The sequence below is a fragment of the Cryptomeria japonica genome, unplaced genomic scaffold (genome assembly GCF_030272615.1).
Source record: "Cryptomeria japonica unplaced genomic scaffold, Sugi_1.0 HiC_scaffold_20, whole genome shotgun sequence".
Classification (NCBI taxonomy): domain Eukaryota; kingdom Viridiplantae; phylum Streptophyta; class Pinopsida; order Cupressales; family Cupressaceae; genus Cryptomeria; species Cryptomeria japonica.
In genome coordinates, this window is record NW_026728842.1 from 2,067,501 (window position 1) to 2,087,500 (window position 20,000).

Genomic DNA, 20,000 nt, shown 5'->3' on the forward strand with positions numbered 1-20,000 from the left:
AACGAAGGAACGTGCCAAAGATCGAGAACAATGGCAGAAATGCTAGTAACGTGCACTTCGGGACCAACGCATCACCGGAAGACAACCGCCAAACATCGAAAGAGTCGCGATGCTCCGCAACCTACGTGCAAAGCGGTCGCACACCGGGTAAGGGAGTGAGAGCCCCAAACATAGCTGGGCGAGGCGCTCACTCCGCTCTTTAATATCTCGTTAATACCGCCAAGGAAATGGCACAAGCACACACACACAAGCATCCTCGGAAGAGGACAGTTCGAGTGACAGGTCAAATCCAAGAGTTCCGAAGACTACCTCCAGGAACAATCGGGAACAAGACCGATTACAAGTCGTCGAGTCTGTTACTGGGCGAACACGAGATGCGCACAGGAAATCGATCAGCCCTCACAATGGCCCAAGGCCAGAGATCGGACTGCTACGATTTACCCCAACAATCATCGTGCCACTCTTCGCAGAGAGGTGATAGACGCCAACGAGCCCGCGCATAGCAATCGAGGTGTAAAAAGGGCGTTGAAGGCAGGAAGCCTGGACGAAAGAGGCTACGAGGTCACCTCGAAGCGGTCTAAGAATCGGGCGCACTTGGGGCGACTACCAGTGCCAACCCCTTATCCCGCGGTGCGTCCGACACACAGAAATTTCCAAGGCGGCCAAGGAGCCTCCCCGCATAGCAATCGGGGTGTGAGGTTACGGATGCAGCATTGATAGCAATCGAGGTGGGAGGCGAAGGATGCAGAAGTGAGAGCCGAGGGATGTAGCAGAGATAGCAATCGGGGTGTGTGATGCAGAAGAGATAGCAATCGAGGTGTGCGGTGGGAAGGGCCCAGCAGCCAGAATGCATGAAGCGACGGATGAAGCAGTGATGACAACCGGGCTGTGAGGAGAGGAGGGATGCAGCCAAGAAAGCAATCAGGGCTCGAGGCAAGGGATGCATCAAGGATAGCAATCATGTTGTGAGGCGAGATTCCAAAGGCTAAACGTGAGAGGCTGCAGGGTCGACTCAGAGAGGTCTATGCATGTGAGAGGCTGAAAGCAAGGTCAACTCGGAGCGGTCTATGCATCGGGCGCGCTTGGGGCGACTACCAGTGCCAACCCCTTATCCCGCGACGCGTCCGACAAAGAGAACGTTCCAAGGCGGCAGAGGAGGTTACCAGCCGAAGGATGCAGTAGCAATAACAGGTATAGTTCCGCGGCGGCCGAGAAGACTCACCGCATAGGAATCGGGATGCGAGGCGAGGGATGCGGCGGGAAGGCCCCGACGGCTAAACGGAAGAGGCTGCAGGGCCGCCTCAGAATGGTCCAAGCATCGGACGCGATTGGGACGACTACCAGTGCCAACCCCTTATCCCGCGATGCGTCCGATACACAGATAGTTCCAAGGCGGCCGAGGAGCCTCACCGCATATCAATCGGGGTGCGAGGCGAGGGATGGGGCGGGAAGGCCCCAACGGCTAGACGGAAGAGGCTTCAGGGCCACCTCGGAATGCTCCAAGCATCGGACGCGCTTGGGGCGACTACCAGTGCCAACCCCTTATCCCGCGATGCGTCCGATACACAGATGGTTCCAAGGCGGCCGAGGAGCCTCACCGCATAGCAATCGGGGGTGCGAGGCGAGGGATGGGGCGGGAAGGCCCCAACGGCTAGACGGAAGAGGCTTCAGGGCCGCCTCGGAATGGTCCAAGCATCGGACGCGCTTGGGGCGACTACCAGTGACAACCCCTCATCCCGCGATGCGTCCGATACGAAGATGGTTCCAAGGCGGCCGAGGAGCCTCACCGCATAGCAATCGGGGTGCGAGGTGGGGGATGCGGCGAGATGGCCCCAACGGCTAGACGGAAGAGGCCACAGGGCCGCGTCGGAATAGTCCAAGCATCGGACGCGCTTGGGGCGACTACCAGTGACAACCCCTTATCCCGCGATGCGTCCGATACGAAGATAGTTCCAAGGCGGCCGAGGAGCCTCACCGCATAGCAATCCGGGTGCGAGGTGGGGGATGCGGCGAGATGGCCCCAACGGCTAGACGGAAGAGGCTGCAGGGCCGCCTCGGAATAGTCCAAGCATCGGACGCGCTTGGGGCGACTACCAGTGACAACCCCTTATCCCGCGATGCTTCCGATACGAAGACAGTTCCAAGGCGGCCGAGGAGCCTCACCGCATAGCAATGGGGGTGCGAGGTGAGGGATGCGGCGAGATGGCCCCAACGGCTAGACGGAAGAGGCCACAGGGCCGCCTCGGAATAGTCCAAGCATCGGACGCGCTTGGGGCGACTACCAGTGACAACCCCTTATCCCGCGATGCATCCGATACGAAGATAGTTCCCAGGCGGCCGAGGAGCCTCACCGCATAGCAATCGGGGTGCGAGGCGAGGGATGCGGCGAGATGGCCCCAAAGGGTAGACGGAAGAGGCTGCGGGGCCGCCTCGGAATAGTCCAAGCATCGAACGCGCTTGGGGCGACTACCACTGCCAACCCCTTATCCCGCGATGCGTCCGATACACAGATAGTTCCGAGGCGGCCGAGGAGCTGGGGGATGCGGCGAGATGGCCCCAACGGCTAGACGGAAGAGGCTGCAGGGCCGCCTCGGAATAGTCCAAGCATCGGACGCGCTTGGGGCGACTACCAGTGACAACCCCTTATCCCGCGATGCGTCCGATACACAGATAGTTCCGAGGCGGCCAAGGAGCCTCACCGCATAGCAATCGTGGTGCGAGGTGGGGGATGCAGCGAGATGGCCCCAACGGCTAGACGGAAGAGGCTGCAGGGCCGCCTCGGAATGGTCCAAGCATCGGACGCGCTTGGGGCGACTACCACTGCCAACCCCTTATCCCGCGATGCGTCCGATACACAGATAGTTCCAAGTCGGCCGAGGAGCCTCACCGAATAGCAATCGGGGTGCGAGGCGAGGGATGCGGCGAGAAAGCCCCAACGGCTAGAGGGAAGAGGCTTCAGGTCCGCCTCGGAATGGTCCAAGCATCGGACGCGCTTGGGGCGACTACCAGTGACAACCCCTTATCCCGCGACGCGTCCGATACACAGATAGTTCCAAGGCGGCCGAGGAGCCTCACCGCATAGCAATCGGGGTGCGAGGCGAGGGATGCGGCGAGAAGGACCCAACGGCTAGACGGAAGAGGCTTCAGGGCCGCCTCGGAATGGTCCAAGCATCGGACGCGCTTGGGGCGACTACCAGTGACAACCCCTTATCCCGCGACGCGTCCGATACACAGATAGTTCCAAGGCGGCCGAGGAGCCTCACCGCATAGCAATCGGGGTGCGAGGCGAGGGATGCGGCGAGAAGGACCCAACGGCTAGACGGAAGAGGCTTCAGGTCCGCCTCGGAATGGTCCAAGCATCGGACGCGCTTGGGGCGACTACCAGTGACAACCCCTTATCCCGCGACGCGTCCGATACACAGATAGTTCCAAGGCGGCCGAGGAGCCTCACCGCATAGCAATCGGGGTGCGAGGCGAGGGATGCGGCGAGAAGGACCCAACGGCTAGACGGAAGAGGCTTCAGGGCCGCCTCGGAATGGTCCAAGCATCGGACGCGCTTGGGGCGACTACCAGTGACAACCCCTTATCCCGCGATGCGTCCGATACACAGATAGTTCCAAGGCGGCCGAGGAGCCTCACCGCATAGCAATCGGGGTGCGAGGCGAGGGATGCGGCGAGAAGGACCCAACGGCTAGACGGAAGAGGCTTCAGGGCCGCCTCGGAATGGTCCAAGCATCGGACGCGCTTGGGGCGACTACCAGTGACAACCCCTTATCCCGCGACGCGTCCGATACACAGATAGTTCCAAGGCGGCCGAGGAGCCTCACCGCATAGCAATCGGGGTGCGAGGCGAGGGATGCGGCAAGAAGGACCCAACGGCTAGACGGAAGAGGCTTCAGGGCCGCCTCGGAATGGTCCAAGCATCGGACGCGCTTGGGGCGACTACCAGTGACAACCCCTTATCCCGCGACGCGTCCGATACACAGATAGTTCCAAGGCGGCCGAGGAGCCTCACCGCATAGCAATCGGGGTGCGAGGCGAGGGATGCGGCGAGAAGGACCCAACGGCTAGACGGAAGAGGCTTCAGGTCCGCCTCGGAATGGTCCAAGCATCGGACGCGCTTGGGGCGACTACCAGTGACAACCCCTTATCCCGCGACGCGTCCGATACACAGATAGTTCCAAGGCGGCCGAGGAGCCTCACCGCATAGCAATCGGGGTGCGAGGCGAGGGATGCGGCGAGAAGGACCCAACGGCTAGACGGAAGAGGCTTCAGGGCCGCCTCGGAATGGTCCAAGCATCGGACGCGCTTGGGGCGACTACCAGTGACAACCCCTTATCCCGCGACGCGTCCGATACACAGATAGTTCCAAGGCGGCCGAGGAGCCTCACCGCATAGCAATCGGGGTGCGAGGCGAGGGATGCGGCGAGAAGGACCCAACGGCTAGACGGAAGAGGCTTCAGGGCCGCCTCGGAATGGTCCAAGCATCGGACGCGCTTGGGGCGACTACCAGTGACAACCCCTTATCCCGCGATGCGTCCGATACACAGATAGTTCCAAGGCGGCCGAGGAGCCTCACCGCATAGCAATCGGGGTGCGAGGCGAGGGATGCGGCGAGAAGGACCCAACGGCTAGACGGAAGAGGCTTCAGGGCCGCCTCGGAATGGTCCAAGCATCGGACGCGCTTGGGGCGACTACCAGTGACAACCCCTTATCCCGCGACGCGTCCGATACACAGATAGTTCCAAGGCGGCCGAGGAGCCTCACCGCATAGCAATCGGGGTGCGAGGCGAGGGATGCGGCGAGAAGGACCCAACGGCTAGACGGAAGAGGCTTCAGGGCCGCCTCGGAATGGTCCAAGCATCGGACGCGCTTGGGGCGACTACCAGTGACAACCCCTTATCCCGCGACGCGTCCGATACACAGATAGTTCCAAGGCGGCCGAGGAGCCTCACCGCATAGCAATCGGGGTGCGAGGCGAGGGATGCGGCGAGAAGGACCCAACGGCTAGACGGAAGAGGCTTCAGGGCCGCCTCGGAATGGTCCAAGCATCGGACGCGCTTGGGGCGACTACCAGTGACAACCCCTTATCCCGCGACGCGTCCGATACACAGATAGTTCCAAGGCGGCCGAGGAGCCTCACCGCATAGCAATCGGGGTGCGAGGCGAGGGATGCGGCGAGAAGGACCCAACGGCTAGACGGAAGAGGCTTCAGGGCCGCCTGGGAATGGTCCATGCATTGCACGCGCTTGGGGCGACTACCAGTGACAACCCCTTATCCCGCGACGCGTCCGATACACAGATAGTTCCAAGGCGGCCGAGGAGCCTCACCGCATAGCAATCGGGGTGCGAGGCGAGGGATGCGGCGAGAAGGACCCAACGGCTAGACGGAAGAGGCTTCGGGGCCGCCTCGGAATAGTCCAAGCATCGAACGCGCTTGGGGCGACTACCACTGCCAACCCCTTATCCCGCGATGCGTCCGATACACAGATAGTTCCGAGGCGGCCGAGGAGCTGGGGGATGCGGCGAGATGGCCCCAACGGCTAGACGGAAGAGGCTGCAGGGCCGCCTCGGAATAGTCCAAGCATCGGACGCGCTTGGGGCGACTACCAGTGACAACCCCTTATCCCGCGATGCGTCCGATACACAGATAGTTCCGAGGCGGCCAAGGAGCCTCACCGCATAGCAATCGTGGTGCGAGGTGGGGGATGCAGCGAGATGGCCCCAACGGCTAGACGGAAGAGGCTGCAGGGCCGCCTCGGAATGGTCCAAGCATCGGACGCGCTTGGGGCGACTACCACTGCCAACCCCTTATCCCGCGATGCGTCCGATACACAGATAGTTCCAAGTCGGCCGAGGAGCCTCACCGAATAGCAATCGGGGTGCGAGGCGAGGGATGCGGCGAGAAAGCCCCAACGGCTAGAGGGAAGAGGCTTCAGGTCCGCCTCGGAATGGTCCAAGCATCGGACGCGCTTGGGGCGACTACCAGTGACAACCCCTTATCCCGCGACGCGTCCGATACACAGATAGTTCCAAGGCGGCCGAGGAGCCTCACCGCATAGCAATCGGGGTGCGAGGCGAGGGATGCGGCGAGAAGGACCCAACGGCTAGACGGAAGAGGCTTCAGGGCCGCCTGGGAATGGTCCATGCATTGCACGCGCTTGGGGCGACTACCAGTGACAACCCCTTATCCCGCGACGCGTCCGATACACAGATAGTTCCAAGGCGGCCGAGGAGCCTCACCGCATAGCAATCGGGGTGCGAGGCGAGGGATGCGGCGAGAAGGACCCAACGGCTAGACGGAAGAGGCTTCAGGTCCGCCTCGGAATGGTCCAAGCATCGGACGCGCTTGGGGCGACTACCAGTGACAACCCCTTATCCCGCGACGCGTCCGATACACAGATAGTTCCAAGGCGGCCGAGGAGCCTCACCGCATAGCAATCGGGGTGCGAGGCGAGGGATGCGGCGAGAAGGACCCAACGGCTAGACGGAAGAGGCTTCAGGGCCGCCTCGGAATGGTCCAAGCATCGGACGCGCTTGGGGCGACTACCAGTGACAACCCCTTATCCCGCGATGCGTCCGATACACAGATAGTTCCAAGGCGGCCGAGGAGCCTCACCGCATAGCAATCGGGGTGCGAGGCGAGGGATGCGGCGAGAAGGACCCAACGGCTAGACGGAAGAGGCTTCAGGGCCGCCTCGGAATGGTCCAAGCATCGGACGCGCTTGGGGCGACTACCAGTGACAACCCCTTATCCCGCGACGCGTCCGATACACAGATAGTTCCAAGGCGGCCGAGGAGCCTCACCGCATAGCAATCGGGGTGCGAGGCGAGGGATGCGGCAAGAAGGACCCAACGGCTAGACGGAAGAGGCTTCAGGGCCGCCTCGGAATGGTCCAAGCATCGGACGCGCTTGGGGCGACTACCAGTGACAACCCCTTATCCCGCGACGCGTCCGATACACAGATAGTTCCAAGGCGGCCGAGGAGCCTCACCGCATAGCAATCGGGGTGCGAGGCGAGGGATGCGGCGAGAAGGACCCAACGGCTAGACGGAAGAGGCTTCAGGTCCGCCTCGGAATGGTCCAAGCATCGGACGCGCTTGGGGCGACTACCAGTGACAACCCCTTATCCCGCGACGCGTCCGATACACAGATAGTTCCAAGGCGGCCGAGGAGCCTCACCGCATAGCAATCGGGGTGCGAGGCGAGGGATGCGGCGAGAAGGACCCAACGGCTAGACGGAAGAGGCTTCAGGGCCGCCTCGGAATGGTCCAAGCATCGAACGCGCTTGGGGCGACTACCAGTGACAACCCCTTATCCCGCGACGCGTCCGATACACAGATAGTTCCAAGGCGGCCGAGGAGCCTCACCGCATAGCAATCGGGGTGCGAGGCGAGGGATGCGGCGAGAAGGACCCAACGGCTAGACGGAAGAGGCCACAGGGCCGCCTCGGAATGGTCCAAGCATCGGACGCGCTTGGGGCGACTACCAGTGACAACCCCTTATCCCGCGATGCATCCGATACGAAGATAGTTCCCAGGCGGCCGAGGAGCCTCACCGCATAGCAATCGGGGTGCGAGGCGAGGGATGCGGCGAGAAGGACCCAACGGCTAGACGGAAGAGGCTTCAGGGCCGCCTCGGAATGGTCCAAGCATCGGACGCGCTTGGGGCGACTACCAGTGACAACCCCTTATCCCGCGACGCGTCCGATACACAGATAGTTCCAAGGCGGCCGAGGAGCCTCACCGCATAGCAATCGGGGTGCGAGGCGAGGGATGCGGCGAGAAGGACCCAACGGCTAGACGGAAGAGGCTTCAGGGCCGCCTCGGAATGGTCCAAGCATCGGACGCGCTTGGGGCGACTACCAGTGACAACCCCTTATCCCGTGACGCGTCCGATACACAGATAGTTCCAAGGCGGCCGAGGAGCCTCACCGCATAGCAATCGGGGTGCGAGGCGAGGGATGCGGCGAGAAGGACCCAACGGCTAGACGGAAGAGGCTTCAGGGCCGCCTCGGAATGGTCCAAGCATCGGACGCGCTTGGGGCGACTACCAGTGACAACCCCTTATCCCGCGACGCGTCCGATACACAGATAGTTCCAAGGCGGCCGAGGAGCCTCACCGCATAGCAATCGGGGTGCGAGGCGAGGGATGCGGCGAGAAGGACCCAACGGCTAGACGGAAGAGGCTTCAGGGCCGCCTGGGAATGGTCCATGCATCGCACGCGCTTGGGGCGACTACCAGTGACAACCCCTTATCCCGCGACGCGTCCGATACACAGATAGTTCCAAGGCGGCCGAGGAGCCTCACCGCATAGCAATCGGGGTGCGAGGCGAGGGATGCGGCGAGAAGGACCCAACGGCTAGACGGAAGAGGCTTCAGGGCCGCCTCGGAATGGTCCAAGCATCGGACGCGCTTGGGGCGACTACCAGTGACAACCCCTTATCCCGCGACGCGTCCGATACACAGATAGTTCCAAGGCGGCCGAGGAGCCTCACCGCATAGCAATCGGGGTGCGAGTCGAGGGATGCGGCGAGAAGGACCCAACGGCTAGACGGAAGAGGCTTCAGGGCCGCCTCGGAATGGTCCAAGCATCGGACGCGCTTGGGGCGACTACCAGTGACAACCCCTTATCCCGCGATGCGTCTGATACACAGATAGTTCCAAGGCGGCCGAGGAGCCTCACCGCATAGCAATCGGGGTGCGAGGCAAGGGATGCGGCGAGAAGGACCCAACGGCTAGACGGAAGAGGCTTCAGGGCCGCCTCGGAATGGTCCAAGCATCGGACGCGCTTGGGGCGACTACCGTTGCCAACCCCTTATCCCGCGATGCGTCTGATACACAGATAGTTCCGAGGCGGCCGAGGAGCCTCACCGCATAGCAATCGGGTTGCGAGGCAGATTATTGGGAAGGGAACCCCCTGGGATGCGGCTCAAGCAGTGCCCAAAGGGACTGGAATGCGGAATCACATCGAGAGACCCAAATGCTATACGAGGGCTCAAATCGAATTATCGATTTGGCCACGACATGGACGCATCGGAACGACTACCTTTGCCGAACCACTCGCAATTGCATCCATACCGAAACCAATAGACATTTCCGTTAGAGCCCTCGCATAGCATTCGGGAATCTCGCATGCCCCTCTAAATCGACCAATGCTGGCGCTCAACGAAAATCCGAGCGCTACCACCGTTCGAGCGCCAGCATTGGTCGAGTTAGAGGGGCACGGGGGAGAATGCTCCAGTCAACACCTCCCCTATATAAGTTATTTGTCCGATTCTCGCACAACCGTAGTCTGCCTCGTCGAATCAAACAACGGTCCCAGATTCCGACTTCCGTTCCGTAGAGACCCAAAAGCTAGATGGAGGCTCGCAAGAAAGAGAGTCGGCGCATAGCAATCGGGTTTCTCGAACGTTTAGGGACCGAGCTCACTTGCGGATAGGGCAAAATCCGCCAAGCAACCCAAAAGCTAGACGGGGGCTCGAATCGAATCGCCTAGGCGGCCACAACAACGACGTGTTGGATCGACTACCAGTGCCAAACCATTCAGCAAGACTAGTCTGTGTCGAGGCCGGATAGAGATTCTCAGAGAGCGCCCGTATAGCATTTAGGAGACCTGCCGCGTCCCTCACACTCGACAAATGGTGGTGCACGTTTATAAATCCGAGCGATCCCAACCCTTTCAAGCACCAACATCGGTCGAGATAGAGGGGCACGGAGGGGGCTGCGTGAGACAACACAGTCCCCTATATAAGTTATTTGTCCGATTCTCACACATCCGAAGAATGGTCATCAAATCGGACAACAGCCCAAACTTCCGACTTCCGTCCCAGAAAGCCCAAGAGCTATCTAAAACGTTCATGGCCGGAACTCGATCGCGGCTATACCAGTCCGCCAAGCAACCCAAAAGCTAGACTGGAGCTCTAGTCGAATCACCTCTGTGGCCATTGCAAGGACGTGTTGGAGCGACTACCATTGCCGAACCATTCCGCAGGTCGAGTCCATACCAAGGCCGCATAGAGATTCACGATGAGCTCCTGCATAGCAATCAGGAGACTTGCCGTGTCCATCACAATCGATAAATCCTGGTGCAAGATTTTTGCATCCGAGCGCTCCAACCAGTCGAGCACCAGCATCAATCGACATAAACGGGCACGGGGGGAGGATGCTCGAGAACACTACCTCCCCTATATAAGTTATTTGTCCGATTCTCAAGCAGCCGAAGTCTGGTCATCGAATCGGGTCAAAGACCACAACTTCCGACTTTACCCACAATGCAAGTCATCGAATCGAACATCGGCCCCCGAGTCGGACTCCATGCGTATGTCAGGTCATCGGACCCAAATTCCGCCTTCCTGCGCATGGCGGGCCATCAATATCAACTCGGTCATCGGACCCAAACTCCGCCTTTCTGCGCATGGCACGCCTTCAAATCGGTCATCGGACCCAAATTCCGCCTTCCTGTGCATGGCGGGCCATCAACATCAACTCGGTCATCGGACCCAAATTCCGCCTTTCTGCGCATGGCACGCCATCAACTCGGTCATCGGACCCAAATTCCGCCTTCCTGCGCATGGCAGGTCATCGGACACAAATTCAGACCTCGCCAATATGCCTACGTATCGAATCGGTCATCGGACCCAACTTCCGACTTCATCCATACTGTAGGGTCTTTGAGGTTGGCGCGGTGCGCTCAACCCGGGGAGTCGACCCATCGAAGCATACACCTCCCCTATATAAGCTATTTGTCCGATTCCCACACCTGTGTAGTTTGCACCTCTGACCAGGACATCGACCCCAACTTCCGAACTCGACTGCAACGACGGCACCAGCGCCTTGGTGCGCACCTTGCGACGCACAGTCCCAACATTCGCCTTCCTGCACATGGCAGGTCATCGGACCCAAATTCCGACCTCGCGAGTATGCCTACATATCGAATCGGTCATCGGACACAACTTCCGACTTCATCCATACCGTAGGGTCTTTGAGGTTGGCGCGGTGCGCTCAACCCGGGGAGTCGACCCAACGAAGCATACACCTCCCCTATATAAGCTATTTGTCCGATTCCCACACCTGTGTAGTTTGCACCTCCGATCAGGACATCGACCCCAACTTCCGAACTCGCCTGCAACGACCGAACCAGCGCCTTGGTGCGCACCTTGCAACGCACAGTGCCAACATTCGCCTTCCTGCACATGGCAGGTCATCGGACCCAAATTCCGACCTCGCGAGTATGCCTACATATCGAATCGGTCATCGGACCCAACTTCCGACTTCATCCATACCGTAGGGTCTTTGAGGTTGGCGCGGTGCGCTCAACCCGGGGAGTCGACCCAACGAAGCATACACCTCCCCTATATAAGCTATTTGTCCGATTCCCACACCTGTGTAGCTTGCACCTCCGATCAGGACATCGACCCCAACTTCCGAACTCGACTAAAAAGACCGCACCAGCACCTTGGTGTGCACCTTGCAACGCACAGTGCCAACATTCGCCTTCCTGCACATGGCAGGTCATCGGACCCAAATTCCGACCTCATGAGCATACCTACTAATCGAATCGGTCATCGGACCCAACTTCCGACTTCATCCATACCGTAGGGTCTTTGAGGTTGGCGCGGTGCGCTCAACCTGGGGAGTCGACCCATCGAAGCATACACCTCCCCTATATAAGCTATTTGTCCGATTCCGACACCTGTGTAGTTTGCACCTCCGCTCAGGACATCGACCCCAACTTCCGAACTCGCCTGCAACGACCGAACCAGCGCCTTGGTGCGCACCAAAAGTGCGCACTTTTGGAGGGCACTTTTGTGCGCTCCAAAGGTGCGCACTTTTGGAGGGCACTTTTGTGCGCTCCAAAGGTGCGCACTTTTGGAGGGCACTTTTTGGAGGGCACTTTTGTGCGCTCCAAAGGTGCGCACTTTTGGAGGGCACTTTTTGGAGGGCACTTTTCTGCGCTCCAAAGGTGCGCACTTTTGGAGGGCACTTTTTGGAGGGCACTTTTCTGCGCTCCAAAGGTGCGCACTTTTGGAGGGCACTTTTTGGAGGGCACTTTTCTGCGCTCCAAAGGTGCGCACTTTTGGAGGGCACTTTTGTGCACTCCAAAGGTGCACACTTTTGGAGGGCACTTTTTGGAGGGCACTTTTCTGCACTCCAAAGGTGCGCACTTTTGGAGGGCACTTTTTGGAGGGCACTTTTGTGCGCTCCAAAGGTGCGCACTTTTGGAGGGCACTTTTTGGAGGGCACTTTTGTGCGCTCCAAAGGTGCGCACTTTTGGAGGGCACTTTTGTGCACTCCAAAGGTGCGCACTTTTGGAGGGCACTTTTCCTGCGCTCCAAAGGTGCACACCTAGGTGAGCACCTTCGACCACACCTTGTAGCACACCAAACTCTGACTTTCGACTTCATCCGCAATGCAGGGTCTTTGAGGTTGGCGCAATGCGCACAACCAGGGGAGTCGACCCATCAAACCCAACACCTCCCCTATATAAGCTATTTGTCTGATTCTCATACATGCGTAGCCTGCAGGAGCAATTAGGACATCGACCCCAACTTTCGGCTTCTAAACGAAAACAAGGTCTTTGAGGTTGGTGTAATGCGAACAACTAGGGGAGTCAACCCATCAAACCCAACACCTCCCCTATATAAGCTATTTGTCTGATTCTCATACATGTGTAGTCTACAGGAGCAATTAGGACATCGACCCCAACTTTTGACTTCTTAACGAAAACAAGGTCTTTGAGGTTGACGTAATGCGCACAACCAGGGGAGTCGACCCATCAAACCCAACACCTCCCCTATATAAGCTATTTGTCCGATTCTCATACATGTGTAGCCTACAGGAGCCATTAGGACATTGACCCCAACTTTTGACTTCTTAACGAAAACAAGGTCTTTGAGGTTGGCGTAATGCGCACAACCAAGGGAGTTGACCCATCAAACCCAACACCTCCCCTATATAAGCTATTTGTCTGATTCTCATACATGTGTAGCCTGCAACAACGATTAGGACATCCACCCCAACTTCTGAATTCGTCTGCGTTGACCGCACCAAAGGTGCACGCCTTGGTGCTCACCAAAATCCGACTTCCGACTTCTTCTGCTATGCGGGGTCTTTGAGGTTGGCGCAGTGCGCACAACCAGGGGAGTCAACCCACCGAATGCAACACCTCCCCTATATAAGCTATTTGTCTGATTCTCATACATGCGTAGACTGCAGCAATGATTAGGACATCCACCCCAACTTTTGACTTCTTAAACAAGACAGGGTCTTTGAAGTTGGTGCAGTGCACACAACCAGGGGAGTCGACCCATCAAACGCAACACCTCCCCTATATAAAGCTATTTGTCCGATTCTCATACGTGTAGTCTGCAGCAGCGATTAGGACATCGACCCCAACTTCCGAATTCGTTTGCATTGACCGCACCAAAGGTGCACGCCTTGGTGTGCACCTTGGAGTGCACTTTGGTGCTCACCTCGGTGCACACTTTGGTGTGCACCTCGGTGTGCACCAAAGGTGCGCACCTTGGAGCGCACCAAAGGTGTACACTTTGGAGCGCACCACATAGGGTCTTTGAGAGGTTGGCGCAGTGCGCACACCAAGGTGGGTGTTGAGGTGCGTGCCGAGGTGGGTGGGTGCTAGGGTGCGCTCCATGGTGGGTGCCAGGGTGGGTGCGTGCTAGGGTGGATTCCAAAGAGGGTCATAGGGTGGGTGCCAAGGTGGGTTGGTGATATAGTGGGTTCAAAGGTGGGTACTAGGGTGGGTTCCAAGGTGGGTCACAAGTTGGGTGCCAGGATGCGTGGGTGTTAGGTTGGGTGCCAAGGTGGGCTCCTGCGTGGGTGGGTGCTAGGGTGGGTTTCAAGGTGGACGCGAGGGCGGGTGCCAAGGTGGGTAACAAGTTGGGTGTTAGGATGGGTGAGTGCTAGAGTGGGTGCCAAGGTGGGTGGGTGCTAAGGTGGATGCCAAGGTGGTTCACAGGGTGGGTGGGTTCTAGGGTGAGTTCCAAGGTGGGTCACAGGTTTAGTGCTAGGGTGCGTGTCAAGGCGGGTGTCGAGGTGCCTGGGTGCTAGGGTGTGGATGCCAATGTGGGTCATAGGGTGGGTACTAGGGTGGGCTGCAATGTGGGTGCCAAGGTGGGTAACATGCTCGGTTGGTTCTAAATTGGGTGTCAGGGTGGGTGTGCACCCACCTTGCCCGAGGTGGGTGCCAAGGTGCCAGTGTGGGTGGGTGCTAAGGTGGATGCCAAGGTGGGTGAGAAGGTGGGTGATAGGTTGAGTGGTAGGATGGGTGGGTGCCAAGATGGGTCACAGGGTGGGTGCAAGGGTGGGTAGGTGCTAGGGTTGGTGTCAGGGTGGGTGGGTGCTAGGTTGGGTTCCAAGGTGGGTGCGAGGGTGAGTGTCAAGGTGGGTCACAGGTTAGGTGCTAGGATGGGTGAGTGCTAGGGTGCAAAGGTGCCAGGGTGGGTGCTAGGATGGGTCGATGCTAGGGTGAGTGGCAAGGTGGGTCCACAAGTGTCAAGGTGGGTGCCGAGGTGGGTGCCAACTTGGGTTCCAAGGTGGGTGCCAAGTGGGCGACTGCTATGGTGGATGCCAAGGTGGGTCACGGGGTGGGTGCCAAGTTGCTAGGTTGTGTTCCAAGGTGGGTGCCAACGTGGCTGCTAGGGTGCGTGGGTTAAAGGGTGTGTCACAACGTGGGTGCCAGGATGGGTGCGCACCCACACTGGCCAAGACGGGTGCAAGGTTGGGTTCCAAGCCCGGTCACAGGCTGGGTGCTAGGATGGGTGGGTGCCAAGGTGGGCACCAGGGTGGGTGCACCCACCCTGGCCAAGGTGGGTCACGGGGTGGGTCCTAGGGTGGGTAACGGGGTGGGTACTAAGGTGCGTGCCAAGGTGGGTCATGGGGTGGGTGCCAAGGTGGGCACCAGGGTGGGTGTGCACCAACCCTAGCCAGGGTAGGTCACGGGGTGGTTGTCGGGGTGGGCGTCAAGGAGCCAAGGTGGGTGGCAAGTAGCCAAGTTGCGTGCCAAGGTGGGTGTCGGGGTGGGTGCCAAGGATCCAAGGTGGGTGCCAAGGAACCAAGGTGGGTGTCTGGGTGGGTGCCGAGGTGGGAGCCAGGGTGGGTCCCAAGGTGAGTGCAAAGGTGGGTGCCAGGGTCAAGGTGAGTGCCAATGTGGGTTCCAAGGTGCCAGGGTCAGGGTGAGTGCCAATGTGGGTTCAAAGGTGCTAAGTTGGGTGCGAGGTTGGGTGCGAGGGTGGGTGGGTGCCAAGGTGTGCTAGGTGGAAGCCCGGGTGGGTCGGCATCCCATGGGTGTCGAGTTGGGTGCCTGATGGGTGCTTCTTGTCAAGTTTTAGTCGTCGGGACTCATTTCGAGCCTTAGAGGTCGTTTCTTGTCCGGTTGCCCTGTCTTCGACCTGGGAACCCAATTTTGGTCCTCGGGTCCCATTTTTTTTGTCTCGCATCCCACTTTTGGCCTGTGGCCTTTTCGGGGTCGATTCTCGTTTTGGGCATCAGAGCATGTTTCTTCTCCTAAAACCCAATATTTGTTTATTAAGTCTCGGAACACATTTTTGTTCTCGTGGACCCATCATGGGTCTTGGAACGCATTTGTGGTCCTTGGGTCCCATTTTGCATCCCGAAACTTGTGTTTTGGTGCTTGATCCCTATTTTGGGTGCCCACCTTGCACCAAGTGCGCACCCGGGGCAAACCGAGCGCCTTGGTGCACCGGGGCAAGATCGAGCGTGCACCCGAGGCGCCCCGAACATGCACCAAGGTGCACTCGGCCCACATGTGAGCGCAGGTCGTTGCGCCCGAGGTGGTGTGTGGGCACCGCGTTGCAGACGGGACACTGCACGCACACGACGCCCCGTCCAGGTGCACGCACGTAGGCCGGGCCGGGTGCACACCCGACGCCCTAGCAAGGTGCGCGCACCCGGGCAGGGCTCACACTTGGCGAACGGGGCGCACTTCGCGAGGGAGGGTGTGCACCTCGACGGGGGTGGGTGGCCGGGGTGGATTCGCACGTGGGTCGCGGTTTGCTAAGTACACACTGCGACAAGCTCATAACGGGTGCGATCATACCAGCGTTAGTGCACCGGATCCCATCAGAACTCCGCAGTTAAGCGCGCTTGGGCCGGAGTAGTACTGGGATGGGTGACCTCCCGGGAAGTCCCGGTGTTGCACCCTTTTTTAGTTTTTCGCCGGGCGTCGCAATGCTATTTGAATAAACCTTTTGCCCGTTTGCGTTCTCGTCGGGGCCGGGCCGGGCCGGGGTGCGCTGCCCGCACTACCGCGCGCGCGGGGGCGACACCGAGCGCGCACCCGAGGCGCCCCGAGCACACAGGCCACGGTGCAACCCGGGCGTTGTGCGCGCACCCCGGTGCGCCCGAGGTGCTGCGCGCGCACCCAGGTGAAATCGGTGTGCACCTCGGCCAGTGCGCGCTCGGTCGAGTCGCGCACGTTGGCCAAGGTGCACGGTGATGTTTCTTACTCTAAGGTTCCGCACCAGACGCCCGGGACAGGTGAGCGAAGCTGGGCGGGGCCGGGTGCGCGGCCGGGGCAGGTGCACGCAGCTGGAGAGAGCTTTGGAGCACACCAGAGGTGCGCACCTTGGAGCACACTTCGGAGCGCACCAATGATGCGCTCCATTCAAAAGTTTCCTGAAAAGGCAAAAAAAGTTGAGATTATAGAATTTCCCACTTGAGAGATTGTAAAAAAAAAAAATTTAAAATGAAGGAAACGCGGGTGCCAAGGTGTGCGCGCCCGGGTGCGCAGCCCAGCCAAGGTGTGCGCACCAAGGCGCCCACCCTGGCGAAGGTGCACGCAAGGTGCGCACCCGAGGCAAACCGGACAATTAACCCAACTTTCGACTTCGCGCGCACCTGCGCACCTTGGAGCGCACTTCGGAGCGCTCCTTGGTGCGCACCAATCTTGGGCACCTCGGAGTGCACCATGGCGCCCACCAAGGTGCGCACCCGGGGCAAACCGAGCTCCGACTTCGTGCGCACCTTGGAGCGCACGAAAGGTGCGCACCATGGCGCCCACCAAGGTGCGCAGCCCAGCCAAGGCGTGCGCATCAAGGTGCGCACCCTGGCGAAGGTGCGCACCCGGGGCAAACCGAGCTCCGACTTCGTGCGCACCTTGGAGCGCACAAAGGGTGCGCAACCCAGCCAAGGTGTGCGCACCCCGGGCAAACCGAGCTCCGAATCGTGCGCACCTTGGAGCACACTTCGGAGCCCTCCTTGGTGCGCACCGATGTTGCGCACCTCGGAGCGCACCCGGGGAAAACAATGCAATTAACCCGACTTTCGACTTCGTGGGCACCTCGGAGCGCTCTCGGGTTCGCACCTCGGAGCACACCGAGGTGCGCACCTTTGATGCGCTGCCTTCACCAATTTCCAGAAAAGGCAAGAAAACATTGAGAAGGTGTGCGCACCGAGGTGCCCACCCTGGCGAAGGTGCACGCGAGGTGCGCACCCGGGGCAAACCGAGCTCCGACTTCGTGCACGCCATGCTGCGCACCTTGGAGGGCCATGGTGCGCACCTTGGAGCACACTTCGGAGCGCTCAATGGTGCCCAACCCAGCCAAGGTGCCCACCGCGGCGAAGGTGCACGCGAGGTGCGCACCCGGGGCAAACCGGGCTCCGACTTCGTGCACGCCGCACCTTGGAGCACACTTCGGAGCGCTCCTTGGTGCGCACCAGGGCGCGCAACCCAGCCGAGGTGCCCACCCCGGCGAAGGTGCACGCGGGGTGCGCACCCGGGGCAAACCGGGCTCCGACTTCGTGCACGCCATGGTGCCCACCGCGGCGAAGGTGCACGCGAGGTGCGCACCCGGGGCAAACCGGGCTCCGACTTCGTGCACGCCGCACCTTGGAGCACACTTCGGAGCGCTCCTTGGTGCGCACCAGGGCGCGCAACCCAGCCGAGGTGCCCACCCCGGCGAAGGTGCACGCGAGGTGCGCACCCGGGGCAAACCGGGCTCCGACTTCGTGCACGCCATGGTGCCCACCGCGGCGAAGGTGCACGCGAGGTGCGCACCCGGGGCAAACCGGGCTCCGACTTCGTGCACGCCGCACCTTGGAGCACACTTCGGAGCGCTCCTTGGTGCGCACCATGGTGCCCACCAGGGCGCGCAACCCCGCCGAAGGTGCACGCGAGGTGCGCACCCGGGGCAAACCGGGCTCCGACTTCGTGCACGCCGCACCTTGGAGCACACTTCGGAGCGCTCCTTGGTGCGCACCAGGGCGCGCAACCCCGCCGAAGGTGCACGCGAGGTGCGCACCCGGGGCAAACCGGGCTCCGACTTCGTGCACGCCATGGTGCGCACCAGGGTGCCCACCGCGGCGAAGGTGCGCACCCGGGGCAAACCGGGCTCCGACTTCGTGCACGCCGCACCTTGGAGCACACTTCGGAGCGCTCCTTGGTGCGCACCAGGGCGCGCAACCCAGCCGAGGTGCCCACCCCGGCGAAGGTGCACGCGAGGTGCGCACCCGGGGCAAACCGGGCTCCGACTTCGTGCACGCCATGGTGCCCACCGCGGCGAAGGTGCGCACCCGGGGCAAACCGGGCTAGGACTTCGTGCACGCCGCACCTTGGAGCACACTTCGGAGCGCTCCTTGGTGCGCACCATGGTGCCCACCAGGCCGCGCAACCCAGCCAAGGTGTGCGCACCAAGGTGCACGCGAGGTGCGCACCCGGGGCAAACCGGGGTCCGGCTTCGTGCACGCCGCACCTTGGAGCACACATCGGGGCGCTCCCGGGTTCGCACCGGCGTTGCGCACCGTGGTGGGCACCTCGGAGCGCACCGTGGTGGGCACCTCGGAGCACACCAAGGTGGGCAGCGAGGTGCGCACCTTTGATGCGATGCCTTCACTAATTTCCATAAAAGGCAAAAAAAAACGAGATTTTAAAATTTCCGTTTTGAAAGATAGTGAGAAAAAGGGAATGCTGGTGCCATCTTGAGCCCGCCCTGGTGCGCAGCCCAGCCAAGGTGTGCGCACCAAGGTGCCCACCCTGGCGAAGGTGCGCGCCCGGGCAATTAACCCAACTTCCAACTTCGCGCGCGCCAGGGTGGGAGCGCACCCAACAACCGGGCCTGGGAAGAGCCAATGCGAGAAACCCCACCAAACGCTCTGACAAAAAAAGAGGGGGCGCTCCAGTAACCCCGCTTCGGAGCGCACCCTGGGCAAACCCAGCCAGGGTGCCCACCCCGGCCAAGGTGCAGGCGAGGTGCGCACCCGGGGCAAACCGGGCTCCGACAACGTGCACGCCGCACCTTGGAGCACACTTCGTAGCGCTCCCGGGTGCGCACCTCAGAGCACACCAAGGTGGGCAGCGAGGTGCGCACCTTTGATGCGCTGCCTTCACTAATTTCCAGAAAAGGCAAAAAAAAGAGGAGATTTTAAAATTTCCGTTTTGAAAGATAGTGAAAAAAACGGAACGCGGGTGCCATCTTGAGCCCGCCCTGGTGCACAGCCCAGGTAAGGTGCCCACCCTGGCAAAGGTGCGCACCCGGGCAATTAACCCTACTTCCGACTTCGTGCGCGCCAGGGTGGCAACCGGGCCTGGGAAGAGCCAATGCGAGAAACCCCACCAAACGCTCCGACAAAAAAAGAGGCGGCGCTCCAATAACCCCGCTTCGGAGCGCAGCCGGGGCAAACCCAGCCAAGGTGCCCACCCCGACGAAGGTGCACGCGAGGTGCGCACCCGGGGCAAACCGGGCTCCGACAACGTGCACGCAGCACCTTGGAGCACACTTCGAAGCACTCCCGGGTGCCCACCGGCGTTGCGCACCGTGGTGGGCAGCGAGGTGCGCACCTTTGATGCGCTGCCTTCACTAATTTCCAGAAAAGGCAAAAAAAAATGAGATTTTAAAATTTCCGTTTTGAAAGATAGTGAAAAAAACGGAACGCGGGTGCCATCTTGAGCCCGCCCTGGTGCGCAGCCCAGGCAAGGCATGCGCACCAAGGTGCCCACCCGCGGTGCACGCCCGGGGCAAAC

General features: G+C 60.5%; 1 non-coding gene across 1 annotated transcript; it reads left to right on the top strand.

Annotated features, from left to right (window-relative positions):
* The first annotated feature begins 16,065 nt into the window (after positions 1-16,065).
* Positions 16,066-16,184, top strand: LOC131860872 (5S ribosomal RNA). The gene has a single exon (XR_009359955.1). It is a non-coding gene; the product is annotated as a 5S ribosomal RNA (ribosomal RNA).
* The last annotated feature ends 3,816 nt before the right edge of the window (positions 16,185-20,000 follow it).